General features: G+C 43.0%; 1 protein-coding gene and 1 long non-coding RNA gene across 7 annotated transcripts in view; one reads left to right on the top strand and one right to left on the bottom strand.

Moving 5' to 3' along the window:
- LOC137335377 (solute carrier family 12 member 7-like) overlaps nucleotides 1-22671 on the top strand; it is a 259685-nt gene that overhangs the window by 56067 nt on the left and 180947 nt on the right. The window lies entirely within an intron of this gene.
- On the bottom strand, nucleotides 548-20906 carry LOC137333015 (uncharacterized). Its single transcript, XR_010965780.1, has 3 exons — nucleotides 20737-20906; nucleotides 6038-6079; nucleotides 548-2073 (listed from the first exon to the last, which is right to left on the bottom strand). It is a non-coding gene; the product is annotated as an uncharacterized lncRNA (long non-coding RNA).

Below are 22671 nucleotides of genomic sequence, written 5' to 3'. Positions count from 1 at the left end.
ACAGAGTGAATTCAGTTTATTTTTAGTTACGTAAAACCTTTTATGACCATATTGCTACCAATGCAAAACTGTACTACTTGTATTCTGTTTTAAGAGAAACATTAACTGGAAAAGCTTAACTATATGCTGTAATCAGTTAAAAGGTTATGGGACAACTGACCTGCAGCTTCAAGAATGTCTGCCAGAATCATTGAAATCCAAGTTTAGCTGTGGTGTGTCTCAGCTATGTCTGCAGGTGACTCTTGATATTAAGACCTTCAAAGTGTATCTTAAGTGCCAGCCTGGGCTCTGAGTCAGAAGGCTGAGTGTTGAAGTCCCACTCCAGAGACTTGAGCACATAATCTACTCCATTGCAGTACTGAGGGAGTGCTGTATTGTTGGAGGTGCCGCCTTTCAGATGAGACGTTAAACCGAGGCCCCGTCTGCCCCCTCAGGTGGATGTAAAAGATCCCATGACAATATTTGAAGAAGAGCAGGGGAGTTCACCCGGTGTTCTGGCCAATATTTATCTCTTAACTAACAACGTAAAAAAATGATTATTTGGTCATTTAGTTTATTGCTGGGTCGTTACTATACATAAATTAGCTGTTGTAAACATTTTTTTAAAAATTCTGAAACACACGTATGGAACACTCCAAGCAACAATGGGTGTAGACTCTTGCAGATGTGAGGTAAAATCTGATGGCTCCATTTGACTTAACGGGTCTTGTGTAATAGAAACTTGCAGTATGGTCATGTAACGGAAGTGTCCTGTTTTATAGTAGGCTGGTCGATGGTGGGAATCCCACATGAGATGCATCTTCAGAAGTCATCCCCTTGCCAGGGGTGGTGGGGAGGAGAGAAACGGTGCTTAAAAATTCAGGGAAAGGTTGTCCCAATGAATGGGATTTTTATCAGTAAAGGTAGAAAGAGAAATGGATCTGGTTGACAATTTCACAAAGTATATCATCAATACAAAAATGCAAACAAAAGTACTGGGGTTTATTTCTAGAGGAATAGAATTGAAAAGCAGAGAAGTTATGTTAAACTTACATAGAAACCTGGTTAGACCACACTTAGAAAACTGTGCACAGTTCTGGTCTCCATATTACAAAAAGGATATAGAGGCACTGGAGAAGTGTAAAAAAACATTTACAAGAATGATACCAGAACTGAGAGGCTACAACTATCAGGAAAGACTGAACAGACTGGGGCTCTTTTCTCTAGAAAAGAGAAGATTGAGAGGTAACCTAATAGAGGTCTTTAAAATTATGCAAGGGTTTGATAGGGTAGACTTGGAGAAGATGTTTCCACTTGCGGGGGAGACCAGAACTATGGACCATAAATATCAGGCAGTCACTAATAAATCCCATAAGGAATTCAGGAGAAACTTCTTTATCCAGAGAGTGGTGAGAATATGGCATTCGTGACCACATGGAGTAGTTGAGGCCACTATCAAAGATGCATTTAAGGGAAAGCTAGATAAACACATGTGGGAGAAAGGAATAGAAAGATATGTTGATAGGGTTAGATGAAGGAAGGTGTGAGGAGGCTGGTACGGAGCATAAACACCGGCACGGACCTAGTCAGCCGAATGGCCTGTTTCTGTGTTGTAAATTCTGTGTAATTGGCTACTGTTAATAGATCACAGATACTTGCACAGATCTTAAGGGCGTTTGATTATAATTTGAAACCAGTTGTTCTAACTGTGTATATAAATGTAAGTTTTTAAAAAATAGAACACCAGCTGATTGCATGTGGAATACAATGGCCGCCAGGCAGGTGTGGGAATTCGGCTGGAGTGGGAATTCGGCAGCAGTGGGCTGCAACTGGGGACCTGGGGGATCGGACACCGGCAGTCAAATAAGTGGGGTGGGGGCTCTGAACATGATTGGGGGAGCTCAAGGCAAGGGAGGCCCAAGGTTTCCTTGTGGGGCCTAGAGGATTGATGCAGGTTGAGGGGTAAATGTTGGCTAGGAGACCAGGAGAACTCCCTTGCTCTTCTTTGAATCCGAAAGGCGGCACCTCCGACAGTGCAGCACTCTCTCTCAAATTTCTGAAGTAGGGTTGGACGGACCGCATGACCTTCTGACTCTGAGGCAAGAAGAGAAAAGCCCATAATTATTAAAGACAAAACGTGAGACCTTTTTTTTAAAAAAAAAAGTTACAATATTTAATAAGAAGCAGCCGGATTTCTGTAACATTACGTGTGACTCTGCGGCCCATTGTTGGCTCAGTCAGCCTTGTGTGTTAGGAATGGATTGGTACTTTTGGTTCTGCAAATGGTGTGTTTCTTTCTGGTATTGGGCTATGTAGGGAGGAGGGAAAAGAGTGGAGCAGAAGCTAATTCACCCTTGAAAAGCGCAAAATTTGAAATGTTAATTGACCTGACGTGTTCTCGCACACATTGTAACAGCTGGCTGCAGCTGTATGGGAGGAGGTTGACTGCCTGATCTCATTTGAACAGTAGCAGGTAAGGGAAGAAGCGCCAAATGTAAGGGCCAACTAGCTGAAGTACATAAGAATGTGCACTGCTCATTTCTTTTATTAAGAGATTTTTTTCCCCTAATGATTGGACTTTCACTATTTGAAAGTCCAGTTAAGGCAACATAATCCTGACATTTAAAAAAAGATTTAAAAGGGGTGAAACTTCTGTTAATTTTAGGAAAAGTCAGTTGGTAAACTTTTCTGATTAAAATTAGCAAAAATAGAAATTTAGCCCCAAGATTTAAAAAAAAAAAGAATTTTATATCCGTTATGATCTTGGTCCTGAAGAAATGCATTAAAATTGTAACTTGAGGTCCTACAAATGGTCAATATGAGGACTGTTTTGCCGGGAGGATTTAGTTATGTTTTGGGGGAAGAGACATGTAAATATCACAGTCTACTTCTGATTTGACTCCGTGTAAAGTAGCATTTTCTTGCCAGGGTTTTTCATTTTTAATAAAATTTGCTCCTTCCTGGTCTGACGGCACCGCCTCTTTCTCTTTCTCTTTCTTCCCCCTCCCCCCCCGCAATGTGCGAACGTTTAATATCACGAGGGCCCATTGAGTATCTAAACTATAAAGACTAGGGATGCCTTGGGTTAAATGCCTGGTTTGTGCTGAGTTAAGGTGCTTTTACGTTGGTGCTTGTTTACTTAGCAGTGCAGGAGAGTAGCATTCAGCTGAGTGCCTACTGCTAAATCCCTCTCCATTATCCTAGGGGCAGAACTGCAAACCATGATGAGCATGCTGGACTTGGCCATGTTAATATGGGAGTCAGTTCGCCAGCGTTAGATGAGCAACATTAGGCCATTTGTGTCAGGGGCTTGGTAAGGCTGATACAACAGGCCTCAGTGCCCCTTGAGGAGGATTGGGGGGGGTGGAAATGCCAGAGACTGGAGGAGTGAGGCCAGTGGTTGCTGCATTTAGTTTTGTGCAGTGATGAAGCTTGGTTTGTAGCTGGCGCTAGGATCGCCAACTCTGGTTGGACAAATTCCTGGACTTGTCATCACATGACTTCCTGCCTCCAACTGCCCTGCCCCCACATTCCCGACATTGGTCACCCAACTTGTCCATCCTTGCTGCCCACCATCTACACCAACCGATCGGAAAGTGAACAGGCTCTTCTTTACCTGATTGACTGACAGTCAATCATCCAGGCATCCAATCAGCCTTTTTCCGGTATAACTAATAAATGAAGTGTTTAACTAAGAGAATTTAAAAAAAAACTTTTTTTGTTGCCCCTATGATTTTTCTCCTGGGTTACTGGAAATTAATCTTTAATTTCTGGAGATTCCAGTGCAATCCTGGAGGGTTGTCAACCCCTAGTTGTGGCCAGAGCTGAATGAAGGCAAGACTGAGTGTGACTCCCATTTACTGGTAGAAATCATGTGGCTTAAATGATTAGCCTTAAAAACCCCCATCCCGTTTTGTCCTCTAAGTTTTTGCAGGACCTCTGGCAGTTGAGCTGACTTGTTAGGTCCTGTTTTGATCGGCACTTTCTTCTCTGCAGTTTTAAAATGCTCACCGTACAAGGCGAGCAATTTTACCAACAGGAAATTCAAATGCACTCTTCCTTTTCGAGTGACTGCTGTAAATATTTCAAGATGCATGTAGAAAGAGTTTATATTGGTGGGAAAGGTAAAACTATCACTAGAGGTAAGTGAGGAATTCATTAGCCTGACTGCTCCCTTCCCACCCTGCTTCAATCTCTCTTATAGTTCTCATTGTAAACATGTGGCATTTCAAATTGTTTTTTCTGACCATGGATTTTTTACCTACAGTTTTTAAATTCATTCTCTGGATGTGGGCGTGTCTGGCAAGGCCGGTATTTATTGTCGATCCTTAATTGCTTTGAGAAGTTGATGGTGGGCCTTGTTCTTGAACCGCTGCAGTCCATGATGGTGCTCCGACAATGGGGTTGGCTCTGACTTGTGCTTTGTAGTAGTTTTTTCATAATGAGAACTGAGTGGCTTTCTAGGCGACTTCCAAGGGTCTTTAATACCATTTAGTATTCAACTCTTTTTATATCTAGCAACGTTCTAATCTGATTCTCCCAATTTTAGTATGTAACTGCACCTTTTCTCCTCCGCTGCCGACTACTCGATTCCAATCTATATATCTGCACTTTTATTATAAGAACATAAGAAATAGGAACAGGAGTAGGCCAATCGGCCCCTCGAGCCTGCTCCGCCATTTAATAAGATCATGGCTGATCTGATCCTAACCTCAAATCTAAATTCATGTCCAATTTCCTGCCCGCTCCCCGTAACCCCTAATTCCCTTTACTTCTAGGAAACTGTCTATTTCTGTTTTAAATTTATTTAATGATGTAGCTTCCACAGCTTCCTGGGGCAGCAAATTCCACAGACCTACCACCATCTGAGTGAAGAAGTTTCCCCTCATCTCAGTTTTGAAGGAGTAGCCCCTTATTCTAAGATTATGCCCCCTAGTTCTAGTTTCACCCATCCTTGGGAACATCTTTACCGCATCCACCCGATCAAGCCCCTTCACAATCTTATATGTTTCAATAAGATCGCCTCTCATTCTTCTGAACTCCAATGCGTAGAGTCCCAATCTACTCAACCTCTCCTCATATGTCCGCCCCCTCATCCCTGGGATTAACCGAGTGAACCTTCTTTGTACTGCCTCGAGAGCAAGTATGTCTTTTCTTAAGTATGGAGACCAAAACTGTATGCAGTATTCCAGGTGCGGTCTCACCAATACCTTATATAACAGCAGCAATACCTCCCTGTTTTTATATTCTATCCCCCTAGCAATAAAAGCCAACATTCCATTGGCCGCTTTGATCACCTGCTACACCTGCATACTAACTTTTTGATTTTCTTGCACTAGGACCCCCAGATCCCTTTGAACTGCAGTACTTTCCAGTTTCTTGCCATTAAGATAATAACTTGCTCTCTGATTTTTCCTGCCAAAGTGCATAACCTCACATTTTCCAATATTGTATTGCATCTGCCAAATCTCCGCCCACTCACCCAGCCTGTCTGTATCCCCTTGTAGGTCTTTTATGTCCTCCTCACTCTCCACTTTCCCTCCCATCTTTGTATCATCTGCAAACTTTGATATGTTACACTCGGTCCCCTCCTCCAAATTGTTAATATAGATTGTAAAGAGTTGGGGACCCAGCACCGACCCCTGCGGAACACCACTGGTTACTGGTTGCCAGTCCGAGAATGAACCATTTATCCCAACTCTCTGCTTCCTGTTAGATAACCAATCCTCCACCCATACATCAAAAACCCCTCCAGATGTCATGCTACAGATACATGGGCAGGATTTTAAAACTGAAAAACGGGTGGGTTGGAGGTGGGGGGGGGGGGGGGCAATCAAAGCCACTGTTTTTGGGAATGGGCAGACATCCGGGTTGGAACCCATACATTTTTGAATGAGACTTGGGCAAATCTGTGTGTGTGCGTACAGCAGTCACCAGGAAGTTCCACCCCCACTTAAATCCGGCAGGCCAATAATTAAAGGGGCAAATGTACCTCATTGAGGTGCTTAAGGTAGTTTTTTTTTGGTGTATTGGACACTTAAAAAGATTTTAACTTTACCTGGGCGGCTTTCCTACGGCTTCCGATTCACGCCTGGTGAAACTGTGAATCAGTGAAAAATAAACGAAATAAATTAAATAAAATTACATTTCCCATTGTAAAACAAGCAAATAAACGCACCTTAAAAATGATGTTGCTTGGAACTGCCGATCCCGATGTCTCCACCCCCCATCTCTATCTGAACTGCCGATGAGGTCGCTCTCTTGCTCGCTCGCTCGCTCTCTCTCTTTCTACCCACCCCCCCCCCCCCCCCCCCCCAACCATCGGATGTGCAACACCTGGCTGGCTTCCAGGCACAAAATCCGCAAGAGGCTTTGATTGGTGGCCGCCTTCCCTTCCGGGTTTCGCACCCACAAATCAACCCCCCCCCCCACCCCCAACCCGGACTCTTCCCGTCAGCATATTAAAATCCTGCCCCATGTTCCAAAAAGTTGCTCTTTTGTTACAGAGCCAAAACAGTCTAGAGTGTTGGATGATTTTGACGTGCATTTGTAACCTCTGACCTTAAACCAACACACACATGCCAATCTTCAGACTTCCCTTACCAAACCATTTAAGTGCCTGAGCCCCTCTTTCCAACAATTTGACTTTGCAGCCTTGGTTACAGCTCCACCATAACCCAGTAATGCATTGGACGCTACACGGGGTAACGTTTCTCTCATTATAAATCAGCGTAAGCTCCAAAAAAATCACTCTCTTTTTGTGTCTATAGAGCTTATTGTAGAGTTGATTAAGCTTGATAAATATATAGATATAGATATAGATATATCTCTGAATCTTGTTGGTGGCGAATGGATTGCTAAGTTTGTTTGAACAAAATAATCATTCTTGTGTAAAGAAATGGTATTGTGAAGTGCTCTACCCTTCTTTGTGGCACTGTGTGTTGTGGTGTGGGGATGGATGTGGAGGGGAGGGTGGGGGTGGGTTTCTTTGTACGTGTTTGTACTGAATGGTGTGAATCTTGCTAATGCAGGCAGGGTTTCCAGTATTCGATATGGAGACTTGGACTTGAAACCAGGAACACTGTTCCTGAAGACTTTGGACCCTTAAAATATGTACACAGTTGTGCAATCATTGATAGACTGCTAGCTGCTTGTGCAGGACATTACCTTACTTCCAGGTACTGCATTTGCCCTCCTGCTAATTTATTTCTACTGTACTAGTTGAGTATAAAACACGGTGTCTACAAGAAGTGGGAAGGTGAAATAGTTAACATGTTGACCATGTTAATCTGTTGACTTTTGAATGTATTGAAACAAAATTACTGTAAATTAAAATGCAGAAAATGTTTCGCAGTCTGTGGAATGGGGCCTCATTTGGAACTTTGAATGTGAAAGCTTCTCCTTTTGTTGTCACCTTGGATAGCTTTTACAAAAGACTGCCAAGCGTTCTGAGTAACTCCAACTTCCCTTTTGTTTTATTTCTGCCCATTTAAACAAAAAAAATATTAATCGCTGTGGTCTCCAGGGGTTCTCAGATAAGAAAAGATAGATCCTGGTACAGACGGACACAGCCTGGTTAAAAAGCTAAGCTGTACTATGGAGCTGACATTTTTGGATGCCTGTGGAGTTTGTGCTGTACCGTTTAGAGTAAAAACATTTGTATGGATCTATTTTTAAATGTAACAATGAACTGTAGGCTAGGCTGTTGGAGCACCTAATGCAGTGAGGTGCTCAGTGGAAGCCAGGTATCTCCCACACTAAGTGGTGACCATGAAAGGGAGAGTCTCAACTGGCCCATCTCAACAACAACAACTACTTGCATTTTTATAGCGCCTTTAACTGCATCACAGCGGTGTTATCAGACAAAATTTGACACCGAGTCACATAAGGAGATATTAGAACAGGTGACCAAAAGCTTGGTCAAAGAGGTAGGTTTTAAGGAGCGTCATAAAGGAGCCGGCATGTACCAGAGAGGGGTCTGCTCGGCAGCCCTCGCAGCAGCTGTTCCTTCGTAGTTCAGTTTAGTCAAGGTGCTTACATTCGCCCCTTCACTCCACTTAGTGGGAAAGAGTAGATGAGAGTGCCATTTTAACAATTTATTTAACTTGCTCATTTATCCCATGTAAAATTCCAACATGCACTATCCTAAGTTATTAGCCCAATTGAGTTGTAAAAATTAGTGGTCAAAGTAACTTCTCTCTCATTGCCCTTTAACCACAGTCTCAAGTAGCCTCTCTGAAAGACGCTATCAATTGGTGTCAAATTATGAGCACTTTTCAGTTGTGTAGTTTCTCACTCTCTAATACATGGACTGAGAACTCCCGAATGCAGTTCAAAAAAGGGCCGTTACAGTTATCAGAAGTTCATGCTTTATATTCAGAAACGCTTTAGTGGCAAACATTATTTGTAACATGGTGCGTCACCAGCTGCACACTGTGTAGAGATCTGATCAAATTACATGCAGGTAATTCCCTCCTTTCATTCCAGTTTGGGATTTTCTTTGTGTTAATGAATGCAAGTGTTGGTTTTGGGAAGTGGATAGATTTAGTTTTATATTTGCACCATGATCAGATTCAGAGAACAGCAGTTAACCCATATACAGTAAGGGTAATGAGGCTATAAGTGGAAGTATAATATTCAGCAAGTATTAAAGCCAATGTATTTGTGCACATTAATACTGCGGTTTGTTTTTCTTTGCTAATCTCTACTCCAGTCAATGCTGATGTATTAATGATCATCCTAAACATATGAAATAGCTGCGACTGTAGACAATCCCAAGAAATGACCCCCTGCCCCTTTGGTCTATCAGAGGTAGACCAAGAGATTGTGTTCCTGTTGTTAGTCAATCTGTTCGATTTTATTATAGTTGAATATATAGTCAAATATTCAGCTCCTACAGGAGCACAGTGTATTGGATGTTTTATAATGATCCATGAAGGCCGCTTGTAAATGAAGAGGATAAATAGAAGATGATTATTCCCTCGTCCGTGATACATCGATAATGAGGAGGCACAAATTTAGGATTATCATTAGAAGAATGAAGGAGGGGGTTAATAGAATCTTTTCTCAGAGGGTCATTAGAACATAAGGTGCTTTACCAAAAGCAGCTATTGAGGCAGAGACTAAAATGTAATTTCAAGGGGAACTGGATAAGTATTTGAAAATAAAATGATGCAGGGAAAGGGCTCAGAAATGGGACTAGAGAAAACCGCTAGTTTTAAACTGACCTGCTTATAGTATTAAAGTTCGGACAGTAAATCCTAGTAATCCATGGCAAAAAAAAATTACAACTGCACTGAAGTTATTAAAGGCAAGCAAATAATTGTTAACTTCCTCGCTGGTGCTTTTTATTTTGAAAATAATCATTTTAATTTTATAATTATCTTAATCACAAAAGTTACAGCACAGGAGGGCCCAGGTTCCACCCCCGACCTGTGGTATTAGCACAGGCCGTGTTAGCATTGGTACAAACTCCATGGGCTCGATCCCCTTGTGCTGTAATTTCTGTGAGTGAGATAATTAGAAAATTAAAATGATTATTTTCAAAATAAAAGCATCAGCGAGGAAGTTAACGATTATTTGCTTGCCTTTAATAACTTCAGTGCAGTTGTAATTTTTTTTGCTGTGGATTACTGGGATTTACTGTCTGAACTTTAATACTGTAAGCGGGTCAGTTTAATGTTTTTTTTGAAGCATATCAGACTGTACTATTCAATTTGGTGATGAAGCGGAGCTTGTAATCCTATTGGAATACAGTTAATGCATTACAAATTAATGTCTGTCATTGCACAAGGTGAACTTAGCAAAGCATCACGAGCTGATCGTGGCCATTCCAGAAAGACAAAGCAGATTGTGAACAAGTGAGGAGAAGGAGGATGCAATATCTTTGACATATTGACTAGTTGGCCGCAAAAGATCCCATGGCACTATTTCATGAAGAGCAGAATTAGACTTCTCCTGGTGTCCTGGCTAATATTTATCCCTCAACCAACACTATCAAAACAGATTAACTGGTCATTTAACTGCTATTTGTGGGACCTTACTTTATGCAAAATGGCTGACACGTTTGATTATATAACAGTGACTGCATTTCAAAACAAAGCAATTCATTGGATGGGAAACACTTTGGGATGTCCTGATGATGTGACGGGTGCTATATAAATGCAAGTTCTATCTTTTCTTTCTAGTTGATCAGTGGCTGAATACAGAATGTGCGTTTTCACTCCACCCCTTATTCATGGAGAACATTTGTTTGAAAGATTTTGCACCTTTCATATCCTCAGGATGCTTCCCAGCCAACGAATTACTTTTGAAGTGTAGTCACTGTCATGTAGGAAACGCGGCAGCCAATTTGCGCACAGCAAGGCCCCACAAACAACAATGAAATAAATGACCAGATAATCTGTTTTAGTGGTATTGGTTAATCAACATTTCATCTGTACTAGGTCACTAGGATGTGGCAAAACTGGTTGACTAAGTTGAAGATTGACACAGGATTTGGCTAACCGTTGGTATTTTCTGATGGTCTGACAGTCAGGCGCACTTGTAATTATTGTCTTGTGAAAGTAGCCTATATGTTACAAAACTGAAAGGGCAGAATTTAATACCTTTTTGAAAGAACATTTGACCTTGCAACACTAAGAATATATATATCCAGGAAGTAAAGCATCATACTGACAGGCCAATATCACTTGGATTTCCTGTAGCTACTTGATTTTGCAACAGATTGTTGCAGCCAAATTTTAGTGTGTCATTTTTGTGGTACAAATACGCTCTATAAATTTTATTGTGCTGAGTTTGGGGGAGGAACAATGGGGTGTTAGAAAACATCCTGGGCAATGTTTAAAAATTCATGTAGATTGAATTTAAAAAAAAATCAAATTATTGTTTGCTTTCTTTTTGATCAGCATGCACATTAGATGGCATGTTCTTAATCTGTGCACACATTCAGGTCATTTGGGAGCTGTTGAACTGGAAGCTAAGACATCAGTCACCAGGCAACTTAATGCTGTGTACAATAAGGATGCTGCTTTGGCTGTAGCACTGGCAGGGGAGGTCTTATGGGCATGATAAAGTGGAATCTCCAAAAACTGCCACAACAGAGAGGATAATGGAAATTAGCAGATGATTGAGAATACCCAAATTTTGATCTTGGCACATGGCATGGCCACACCCCAGGCAAGGGAATGAAGGAAAGTGTCATGCAAGAAAAAATTCCCCAAAAAGAGATCAAATAACAATGGAAGCCGGACAGTGAGGCATTGCCTTGTGCAAGGCTTTGTCCTGATGAGTTTCTGGTGGATGATGAGAATGTAGATAATGGACGTTTCTCTGTATGCTGAAAGTTACAAATGGATCTGCCTCACTAGTGTAAAGCTCTTTCACAACCTGCATGTGTCGGTTGAATTTCATTCATGTCACTGAGCATAAACGGCATCCTCAGTTATACTGGAGCAGTTGGGTAACTATGACCGATGTGTTTGCAGAACAGATGCTGTGTTACAAAGTACTTGCACAGTTGGATGTGACATCAGATTGTGTTTATTTGCACAGTTCTAAATGGTCACTAGCTTTCAAATGCCTTGGATGTTGGAATGCTAGAGTCCCTAGACACTGGGACCCCCCCAGTGACTGAGTAAGTTTATCCAGTGAGGTATCTGAACCATAAAGATCAGAAAGGCCTCAGTTTCCATCTGCAGTTGGATCTCAGTGGCAGTAGAGGCTCTACAATTATCCTCTGAGAGTTCCCTGGACTAGGGATGGACCAATTGATCAGGTTTCTCTCTCCTGATCGCAAAGCAGCAATCCTGGCTGGAATGGTGCACAGGTGTTGGAGTGAGGAAGAATCTGTGATGGTTCAAATAACCTCCCTGTCTGGGCTTGCACATGGAAAGTGGCTGAATGGTGAGGAAACTAAGGGCAGCTAATGTCTGAAACCATATCCTGGTATGAGTCAACGCTTTCAGCAAAGGAGGAGAGAACATTTGAGAATAGGCAGAGTGTGCATCAGCAGCGTGATCCATGAGACAAACCTGGAGTAATTTTCTTTCTTTCTCTATTACAAATTAAATTTCTTTGAGAAAGCTGTGGTGCAGTTCTGTTTATGTTTTGTGGACTTTTGGAGCCAAACTAACGTTTCATTGGACCAAAGCCAAAAATGCAGTTTGGCACTTTGTGCCGCTATCAACCGTCACCAGAACATGGTCTGTTGGTGCCAACCATGATGCTGGCTGCATTGTCTTCCAGTTATATTTTCCACTGATTTGAAAGTTGGTTATCTGGCAACTCTCGTCAATCAGTGGAAAAGCTGGTGAATAGGTGGCAAAATCTTTCCTCTTCCTTTCTCCCATCACTGCTACTCTGTGTTGGCAAGATGGGGATTGTCTGCATCTCTGCTCCCATTGCGATGTAAATGTTGGGGACTCTCAAATGCGCTGTAACAGCAGCCTTGGCTTAACAGTTTGTATCAGGACAATACCTTGTGCTTCAGCTTCAATTCTTGTACATTGAACTCTAGCGTGATCTTATAATTTACAAGGTATTTCCTCTTCTTAAAGTCAAGCCATTAATTTTCATTTTATAGGATGTGTCTACAGTTCTACAGATTTATGACTAATTAATAGCTGTTCTCGATATTGAGTTAGAGAATAATAATGGATATCTGAGATTAATTACAAAGCAGTTTCCTGAATGAGGGATTTGGATGATATTCTAGGCAAGGAGGGCAGTTCATAATAGTAATCTGACCTTGAAGATTGAATTACAGCCATGCTGGTATCTGATATTAATACAGCTTCATAAATATATGGCATTTAGCTTGGTGTTGGGTTGTCTGAGGTATGTTTTGTGTGTGTTCTGTTGGTTCACACCTTGTATTTAGTGTATGGTCTTGTTTGCCTGCAGAATTAAACGTGGTCCTTATCAGAAAAACTTTTCAATAGTTTCCAGAGTAAACAATTAAAAGCTACAGCCCTATAGGTATAATCCAGTTTTTGTTTCCTCTCTCTTGGCAATAGTCTGTATAGCGATTCACTAATCAATAGTGGAGCAGTCCTTGCACACACTTGGCAGATCGCAGTTATTTGTTGACTGGGAGATTGTTGATCCTGTACGGGGGTCGGAGAGTAGCTCCTTCCCATTGTGATTCAGTGGTTCTTTAAACCAAGTTAAGGGGTCTTTTTTTTATTCGTTCATGGGATGTGGGCGTCGCTGGCAAGGCCAGCATTTTTGCCCATCCCTAATTGCCCTCGAGAAGTTGGTGGTAAGCCGCCTTCTTGAACCGCTGCAGTCCGTGTGGTGACTGTTTTCCCACAGTGCTATTAGGAAGGGAGTTTCAGGATTTTGACCCAGCGACGATGAAGGAACGGCGATATATTTCCAAGCCGGGATGGTGTGTGACTTGGAGGGGAACGTGCAGGTGGTGGTGTTCCCATGTGCCTGCTGCCCTTGTCCTTCCAGGTGGTAGAGGTTGCTGGTTTGGGAGGTGCTGTCGAAGAAGCCTTGGCGAGTTGCTCCAGTGCATCCTGTGGATGGTGCACACTGCAGCCATGGTGCACCGGTGAATGTTTAGGGTGGTGGACGGGGTGCCAATCAAGCGGGCTGCTTTGTCCTGGATGGTGTTGAGCTTCTTGAGTGTTGTTGGAGCTGCACTCATCCAGGCAAGTGGAGAGTATTCCATCACAATCCTGACTTGGGCCTTGTAGATGGTGGAAAGGCTTTGGGGAGTCAGGAGTTGAGTCACTCGCTGCAGAATACCCAGCCTCTGACCTGCTCTCGTAGCCACAGTATTTATATGGCTTGTCCAGTTAAGTTTCTGGTCAATGGTGACCCCCAGGATGTTGATGGTGGGGAATTCGGCAATGGTAATGCCGTTGAATGTCAAGGGGATGTGGTTAGACGCTCTCTTGTTGGAGACGGCCCTTGTCTGGCGCAAACGTTACTTGCCATTTATCAGCCCAAGCCTGGATGTTGTCCAGGTCTCGCTGCATGCAGGCATGGACTGCTTCATTATCTGAGGGGTTGCGAATGGAACTGAACACTGTGCAATCATCAGCAAATATCCCCATTTCTGACCTTATGATGGAGGGAAGGTCATTGATGAAGCAACTGAAGATGGTTGGGCCTAGGACACTGCCCTGAGGAACTCCTGCAGCAATGTTCTGGGGCTGAGATGATTGGCCTCCAACAACCACTACCATCTTCCTTTGTGCTAGGTATGACTCCAGCCACTGGAGAGTTTTTCCCCGATTCCCATTGACTTCAATTTTACTAAGGCTCCTTGGTGCCACACTCTGTTAAATGCTGCCTTGATGTCAAGGGCAGTCACTCTTGCCTCACCTCTGGAATTCAGCTCTTTTGTCCATGTTTGGACCAAGGCTGTAATGAGGTCTGGAGCCGAGTGGTCCTGGCGGAACCCAAACTGTGCGCAGGTTATTGGTGAGTAAGTGCCGCTTGAAAGCAGTGTCGACGACACCATCCATTTGCTGATGATTGAGAGTAGACTGATGGGGTGGTAATTGGCCGGATTGGATTTGTCCTGCTTTTTGTGGACAGGATATACCTGGGCAATTTTCCACATTGTTGGGTAGATGCCAGTGTTGTAGCTGTACTGGAACAGCTTGGCTAGAGGCGCAGCTAGTTCTGGAGCAAGTCTTCAGCACCACAGCTGGGATGTTGTCGGGGCCCATAGCCTTTGCTGTATCCAGTGCACTCAGCCATTTCTTGATATCGCGTGGAGTGAATCGAACTGGCTGAAGACTGGCTTCTGTGATGGTGGGGATATCGGGAGGATGCCGAGATGGATCATCCACTCAGCACTTCTGGCTGAAGATGGTTGCAAACGCTTCAGCCTTGTCATTTGCACTCATGATGGACTCTGCCATCATTGAGGATGGGGATGTTTGCAGAGCCTCCTCCTCCTTCCGTTAGTTGTTTAATTGTCCACCACCATTCATGACTGGATGTGGCAGGACTGCAGAGCTTTGATCTGATCCGTTGGTTGTGGAATCGCTTAGCTCTGTCTATAGCATGTTGCTTCCGCTGTTTAGCATGCATGTAGTCCCGAGTTGTAGCTTCACCAGGTTGGCACCTCATTTTTAGGTACGCCTGGTGCTGCTCCTGGCATGCTCTTCTACACTCCTCATTGAACCAGGGTTGATCTCCTGGCTTGTTGGTAATGGTAGTGAGGAATATGCCAGGCCATGAGGTTACAGATTGTGCTGGAATACAATTCTGCTGCTGATGGCCCACAGCACCTCATGGATGCCCAGTTTTGTGCTGCTCGATCTGTTCTGAATCTATCCCATTTAGCACGATGGTAGTGCCATGCAACACGTTGGCTGGTGTCCTTAGTGCGAAGACGGGACTTCGTCTCCACGATGACTGTGCGGTGGCAACTCCTACCAATACTGTTATGGACAGATGCATTTGCGACAGTTAGATTGGTGAGGACGAGGTCAAGTAGGTTTTTCCCTCGTTGGTTCGCCCACCACCTGCCGCAGGCCCAGTCTGGCAGCTATGGCCTTCAGGACTCGGCCAGCTTGGTCAGTAGTGGTGCTACCGAGCCACTGTTGGTGATGGACATTGAAGTCCCCCACCCAGAGTACATTCCGTGCCCTTGCTACCCTCAGAGCTTCCTCCAAGTGGTGCTCAACATGGAGGAGGACTGATTCATCAGCTGAGGGAGGGCAGTCGGTGGTAATCAGCAGGAGGTTTCCTTGCCCATGTTTGACATGATGCCATGAGATCTGGAGTCAGTGTTGAGGACTCCCAGGGCCACTCCCTCCTCACTGTATATCACTGTACTGCCACCTCTGCCAGGCCATTTCAGAGGGCAATTAAGAATCAACCACATTGCTGTGGGTCTGGAGTCACATATAGGCCAGACCGGGTAAGGACGGCAGGTTTCCTTCCCTAAAGGGCATTAGTGAACCAGATGGGTTTTTACGACAATCCGGTAATTTCATGGCCACCATTACCAATATTGTATTTTAATTCCAGATTTTTATTTAATTAATTGGGCGGGATTTGAACTCATGATTCTGGAATTATTAGTCCAGGCCTCTGGATTACTAGTCCAGTAACATAACCACTATGCTACCATGCCCTGGCTTGTTGGTAATGGTAGAGTGAGGAATATGCCGGACCATAAGGGTACAGATTGTGCTGGAATACAATTCTACCGCTGCTGATGGCCCACAGCGCCTCATGGTTGCCCAGAACCATGAGCAAACGGACAAAGGTAACTGTATTAAATCCTTGTTTGAAACCAAAGATTGAAGAAAAATACTTAATTCAGCAATATTTGTTTTCTTTAAACCTTTATTATTGGATTGCATAGCAATAGTTACAATATACAAGGAGGAAGAAGTATGGAAGAATATAAATAAAGGAGAGGGTGAGGTCAACACTACGGTAGGATTTCAATATTGCAACAGGTTTGTCACTGAATGCCAGCTCATACTGGCCTGAAGCAAGATTGGTCTAGGTTATTAACAGTAACATCAAGAGATCAAATTAACTTAGATATGAGGCAGTGTGGTGAAATATTAAAGGCCAAACCAAAAACAACCACAGGAAACTGATTCATAACCGAAGCATCTTGATGTTTTTCCACGTTAAAGGTGCTATATAAATGCAAGTTGTTGATATTGACCAAGATGGTTGGTACCAGGACAGCAAGGCATAGAATTTGCACTAGGAATGTCCTGTGCGTGTTCTTTGGGGCTCAGTAGGATTAGGCCAGTAAGAGGAAGCTGGTTAGATGTCATAACTGCATGAGTGAAAAAATCAGAGCAGGATGAATAGTGAATAATGTGGAAAAGGGAAAGGTCTTGGCCAGGATGGGATGGTGTACACCCATATTCTTCTACTTTTCCAACTGTTATCACATAACTTGACACACATCACCCATTTCCCTGGCATTATTCCTGTCTGGGAAGGGCAGAAAACACAAAACCACTCAATAGATAAATGCGTGTTTGTTTGTTTTGTTGTCCAACCCTGCAATTTGTTCGCGGGGGTGCTATTGATGTTTTCATTGAATTTCTTGATTCTGCAGGTGATGATGTAGACAAGTGGAGACATGTTTCATGTACATGGCTTTTTATTATTGCTGAAATCGTCACGACAACAGCAGCGATACCTTCTGAAGTGTTTGGCTACACAGGAAGCTAATTGTCAAGATAAACCCCGTGGGCCAGTTCTTTTTTTTTGCAATTGTTGGCAATCTGTAGAACTAGCTTTAGCAAGTTGAGCTCTTCTCCCTCTGATAGTGTTGCTGATGAATGCAGCATTTCAAATGTTCATGCGCAGTTGTTTTAAGGAGCTGCATCTTTAATGCATTTAGGCTACATGTTTGACATCTGTAGGCATTGAACTGATGCCAGAATAATTGTAGTGCTCCAATACGCTTGGGAATCATCCTTGTGTGTTGCTCCGACACTGGACTTGTGTAACTACGGTACAGCATTAAGAGTGTGTTACTGGAGTAGTCATTCTTCAAATGAGATGTTAAGCTGAGGCCTCTCTGCCTGTTCAGGTGGACATAAAAGATGCCGTGGCACTATTTCCAGAAGAGTAGGGAATTATTCTAGTATCCAGCCCCATGTTCCTCCCTCAATCAATGCTACTGAAAATAGATCAGCTGATTATTCATCTCATTGCTGTTTGTGGCATTTGGCTGTCATGTTTGACTGCGTAGCAGTAGTGGACTGCAAAAGTAGTTTATTATATGTTAACTGCTTTGGGGTATCCTGAGAGCATGATACGGTCTTCACTTACGTGTTGCAACTTGACTTATGCATCACAGCATCCAGAGTACTTTGGCACGTGAGGGTTAGGGAGGAGCATTTCAGGTACTCTGCTAGCTTGCCATCATTGAGGCCGCCTCTGTCGTCTTTGTGGAAGCCTTTACATTTGCATCTGAGGTGGTTCTACAACCACAGTTCAAAAACTATCCACTTCACACTGCCTCTGGCAATAGGAATGAAACTTTTATTCATTTTGTGAGTTTGTTCCTTTACGGACGCCAGCGGTGGGAAAGCACTAACATCAATGTGTTCTACATGAAGGGTCTTTGGGTAATCACAACCCAGTTTTTGCTAGTATATAGGGAGTGGAGTTTGTTCATAAATGATGTGTTTTGAATGTTTTTTCTATTGATAGAAATAACTTGGATTTATATGTCGACTTTCACGACCTCAGGACGTATGTTCCAAAGTGCTTTACAGCCAATAAAGTACTTTTTGAAGTGTAGTCACTGTTGTAATGTAGGAAACATGGCAGCTAATTTGCACACAGCAAGGTCCCACAAACAGCAATAAGATAAATGACCAGATAATTTGTTCTATTAGCGATGTGGGTTGAGGGATAAATATTGGCCAGGAGACTGAGGAGAACTCCCCTGATCTTCGGGCAGTGCCATGGGTCCTTTTATGCCTACCTGAGAGGGCAGACGGGACCTCAGTTTAATGTCTCATTTGAAAGACGGCACCTCTGACAGTGTAGCATTCCCTCAGTACTGCACTGAAGTGTCAGCTTAGAATATGTGCTCAAGTATCTGGAGCGGGACTTGAATCCACAATCTTCTGACTCAGATGGGAGTGGTGCCATTGAGTTCATTACTGTTATATACCATGTGATGACCTCCTCATTTTGACGTAATATTTTCTCTGGTGAAGTCAAATTTCTTTTAAAAGGAAGTTGGTTAGTTGCTTGAAGAAGAGGAATATTAAAGGGTCTGAGGAACGAGGTCAGAGTGGGATTCGACCAGATGGGATATCAAAGGGTCCGAGGAGCGAGGTCAGAGAGTGGGATTAGACCAGGTGGCTAATGTGGAGGTAAATACCAGCACAGACTTAAGTGACTTGAAAGTGACTTATATGCTGTAACAATCTGATTCTACAATTTGAGAGAAGGAATGTGTGCAGTGTGAGGAAGGAAGAAGTTGTTGAATGTGCTCTTACCAAAAAAGAAGCCACTGATGTAGGCAAAAGTGGCAGCCAATTTGTGCACAGCAAGATCCTATAAACAGCAATGAGATCAATGTCTGAGGTGCTTTGGTGGTGTTGATTGAAGGATAAATGTTGGCTATGACACCATGGAGAACTCCCTTGGTTCTGGTGCCATGAGATCTTTTACGTCCACCTGAGTGGGCAAACAGGGCCTCAATTAACATCAGATCTGACAGTGTAGCACTCCCTCGGTACTGCACTGAATGGGTTTGATCTCTGACCCCTGGTCCCTGCTAAGTTAGCTGGGGTGGCAGTTGGCTTGTGAACTGTCGGTTAGGGAGGGTAATATCAGTTAAACTTGTTGCTGATCAATATACAGGGACCCTTGCTGGAAGTGTGCATGTATGAATATTGGATGAAGACAGGATTCGGGTTCACTGTGTTGACCCTGGAGGCCAAATACTCTGAATGTAGATTGTAAAGACTCATCCTGAGTAAGGTCCAGTGTTTGTGAAGCCATACCCCAGCACTGGGCTTCTGCCTTCAGAAGGGGAAGGGAGAAAGAGTCGTTCAGGAGAGAAGTTAGGAAACACTTCTTCATGCACAGGGTGGTAGAAGTGTGGAACTCTCTCCCACAAAAAGCAGTAGATGCTGGCTCAATTGATAATTTTAAAACTGATAGATAGATAGATTTTTGCTAGCCAAGAGTATTAAGGGATATGGAGCCGAGGCGGCTAAACTGAGTTAGGATACAGATCAGCCATGATCTCATTGAATGGCGAACAGGCTCGAGGGGCTAAATGGCCGACTCCTGTTCCAATGACTTCACCCGACGAAGGAGAAAGCCTCCGAAAGCTTGTGATTTTCAAATAAAACTGTTGGACTATAACCTGGTGTTGTAAGATTCCTTACATTGGAAAAGAGGAGAAAGAGCAGACCTATCCTTTGTCCCAGAAAATGCACCTCAGCCCCAACCTCGCAATCGTGCATTTACGGCACTATTTTGCACATTTTCCAGTTCTCACTCACCAACTAGCTCGTGACCTGAGTGAGATTACTAATTTAGTGCTGATTCGTGCTCAACTGGGGAAATTTAAAAATATTTCAGGAGAACTTGTTGAAAGGTGCTGCTGAAAATCCTAACATATCAGTTTAATTTTCAGATTTTCGAAATAAAATACTTTCTTATTTCTGGATCAATTGATCATGCCTTGCAGTCCAGCTAAGGGAGCATGACCTTACAGCAGGTACATGTATCACGGAGCTGATTGAAGTGGGAAGTGATTTGTAACATAACCCTTGCTCATAAAGGTAGTCCCCCTCCATGAGCTCCCAGCCTTGGAGTACTGTGCTCATTGTGTTTGGACAAGATGGTAAGAGATTGCTAATTATATTTTAAAATACTGGTGTTCAAAATTAACGTGTTGTTTAGGTTGCTCATTATTTTAATGTACACTCCTGAAATGAATTTAAAAAGAAATGATGACATTTAATCTTCTGTTCCTCGTTTTGTATGAAAAGCCTTATTGGTGCTCTAAAAATATAAACCAACAGTCGATCGAATCAAATCACTTCATCCTCTTACAACACTTTAAATGTAGTGTAATCTTATAACCCAGAATTGCAGTTCTACAATACGTCAGTAGTATAAGACTATTGCTTAACTCCGTAGGGATATAAAGTGTGATTATAGAGCAGTGGCACAAGCATCTGTTAAGATACAATAGAATTCTCTTGCTTTATGAATATTACTTCCTTCTCCCCTTAATTATTCTCTCTCCTCCCCACCCCCAACCCAAATTACCTTGGTTTGTGGGTTATATCGCTCGATGAGGTCCCGAAGCTTATTTCTGTCAGAGAATGTAACCACTGCTGCACTGCAGCTCCGCTCCACACTGTGGGTATAAACTGCGTACTCCCTGGATGACTCGCCTCACTGCTCTTCACCCAGAGGTAGTGGATTAGACACGAGGTCCTGCTCCCCTGGAGACAGGCAGGCACTTGTCACCTCTCGCTGCTTTTTCCACGGCACATTGAGGAGGAACAATAGATCCGCGACATGAATGAACAGGATGATGGGGAAGGTAGTTCCAGCCTGGGTGAGTGCGAGACTACAGAATGATGCAGCTGCTGACTGCATTTTCTTTTTCCCCTCGCTCTTTATTTTTTGTTTCTTTTATGCGCCTATTTTGGTCTCTACTCCTAACCCTAGAATGTTTTTTATCGTGGTGGGTTGGGGGGGGGGTTAGGGTTAGGGTTAGGACCCGAGAGGTTAAAATGAACTTGCTGCGGCAAAAGGAAATTTCATAGTGAAGCCTTTGTGAGCTCTTCTGTGCTGGTGAGGCAAGCCTCTCTCCCTGTGTAGCGCTGAGCTTCAATAGAATTGTTGAACTGTTTTTATTTTAAATGTGTGGCATCTGCTGATATTTCTGGAGATGCTCTCGCTGTCTGATTTTGGCTTCATCTTTCTGCTTGTTGATGAGAAGCAAGTGCAGAGGAGATGATGTGCAGTTTAGTTCCATTAAGGGATTAAAATGACAGCAATTGTCCTTCCACCTGCCTTCATTTAACAGAAAAAAAACCCTTTAAGGTCTGTCGTTAAATTATAGCATGCTGCTGTTTGTTGAAGTGTTTATCTGTTCCATCAATAAATCTTTTTTTTTTCAAACTTTTTGATTTAATGAGTTTCCTGGATTATTGACATCCTTTTTATTGAGAAATCCAAGTGAAGGGCTGAAGCCCACAGTCAGACACAACCAAAGTTGAGAAAAGCCAGTCAGGACATAGTGATTAGTTGACACCAAGCTTTTCTTTTAAAAGAACGATTTTAGGACAGAGTGGCGGAGGTTGGGGGGGGGGGGGTGGAAGAGTGAGGAGGTGAAGAATTCCATAGTCTGGAGGTCCTGAAGGAATTGTAGGAGATGGTGCGATTAGTCTTGATGTTCTCTCACCTAAGATAATTGGAGAGGAAGGACGATGTGTCTTACGGCATTTTTGTTCCTTCACATGAACAAGAGGAAGGTTGAGACCATATTAGGTACTGATTTTAAAATGGAAGAACGGAGAAGAGAAGTTGTGACAGAGAAAAATTTGGGGACTACTGTGAAATGAGCTTTTTCTTGTGTCCTGTCCAGGGAGGTGCTGAAAGACCCTCCACACATGTGGGAACAGTATTCAAAGTCTTTGGCAGATTTGGGCTTTATTGAGAGCTGTTGAGAGGAAGAGTGTTTGGCATGATGAAGGAAATCAAGCCTCTCGGAGGTAGCTTTAGCAATGGAAGAGACGTAGGAGCTTCATTCGAGGTCAGGGGAGATGGCAAGCCAAAGAACTACAGATTAGATGAAAATGGATTAAGGGTGAAGCTATCAAAGTTAGAGGTGGCAGCTGCTGGTTTGACTTGCAAGAGTCATTTGGAAACTTTTTTTAAAGACTCCAGATAGTCACACTCTCATCGAGAGGCATGGAGGAGATCAAGGTGCAGTGATGCGCCTTTTGAATTTACCTGCACCCTTCCCTGTCCGTTTCCTGGGATGTTATTTAAAGGTAATGAGACAGTGTTGCAAAGGCAGTTTAGAAGTTTAATATTTATTAGAATTGTACTGACAAGTGGTTAAAACCATTAATTAGCAAACTGCGTTTTACAAATAATATGTTAGAATGCAGCTGAAGTGATAGTCTGTTTGACACCACATGTTTATAAAAAAGAAAGAACTTTCATTTAGATAATGCTTTTCATGAC

This window comes from Heptranchias perlo, chromosome 2 (genome assembly GCF_035084215.1).
Source record: "Heptranchias perlo isolate sHepPer1 chromosome 2, sHepPer1.hap1, whole genome shotgun sequence".
Lineage (NCBI taxonomy): Eukaryota > Metazoa > Chordata > Chondrichthyes > Hexanchiformes > Hexanchidae > Heptranchias > Heptranchias perlo.
The sequence above is the reverse complement of the archived record's forward strand: the minus strand, read 5'-3'. Positions and strand labels throughout refer to the sequence as shown.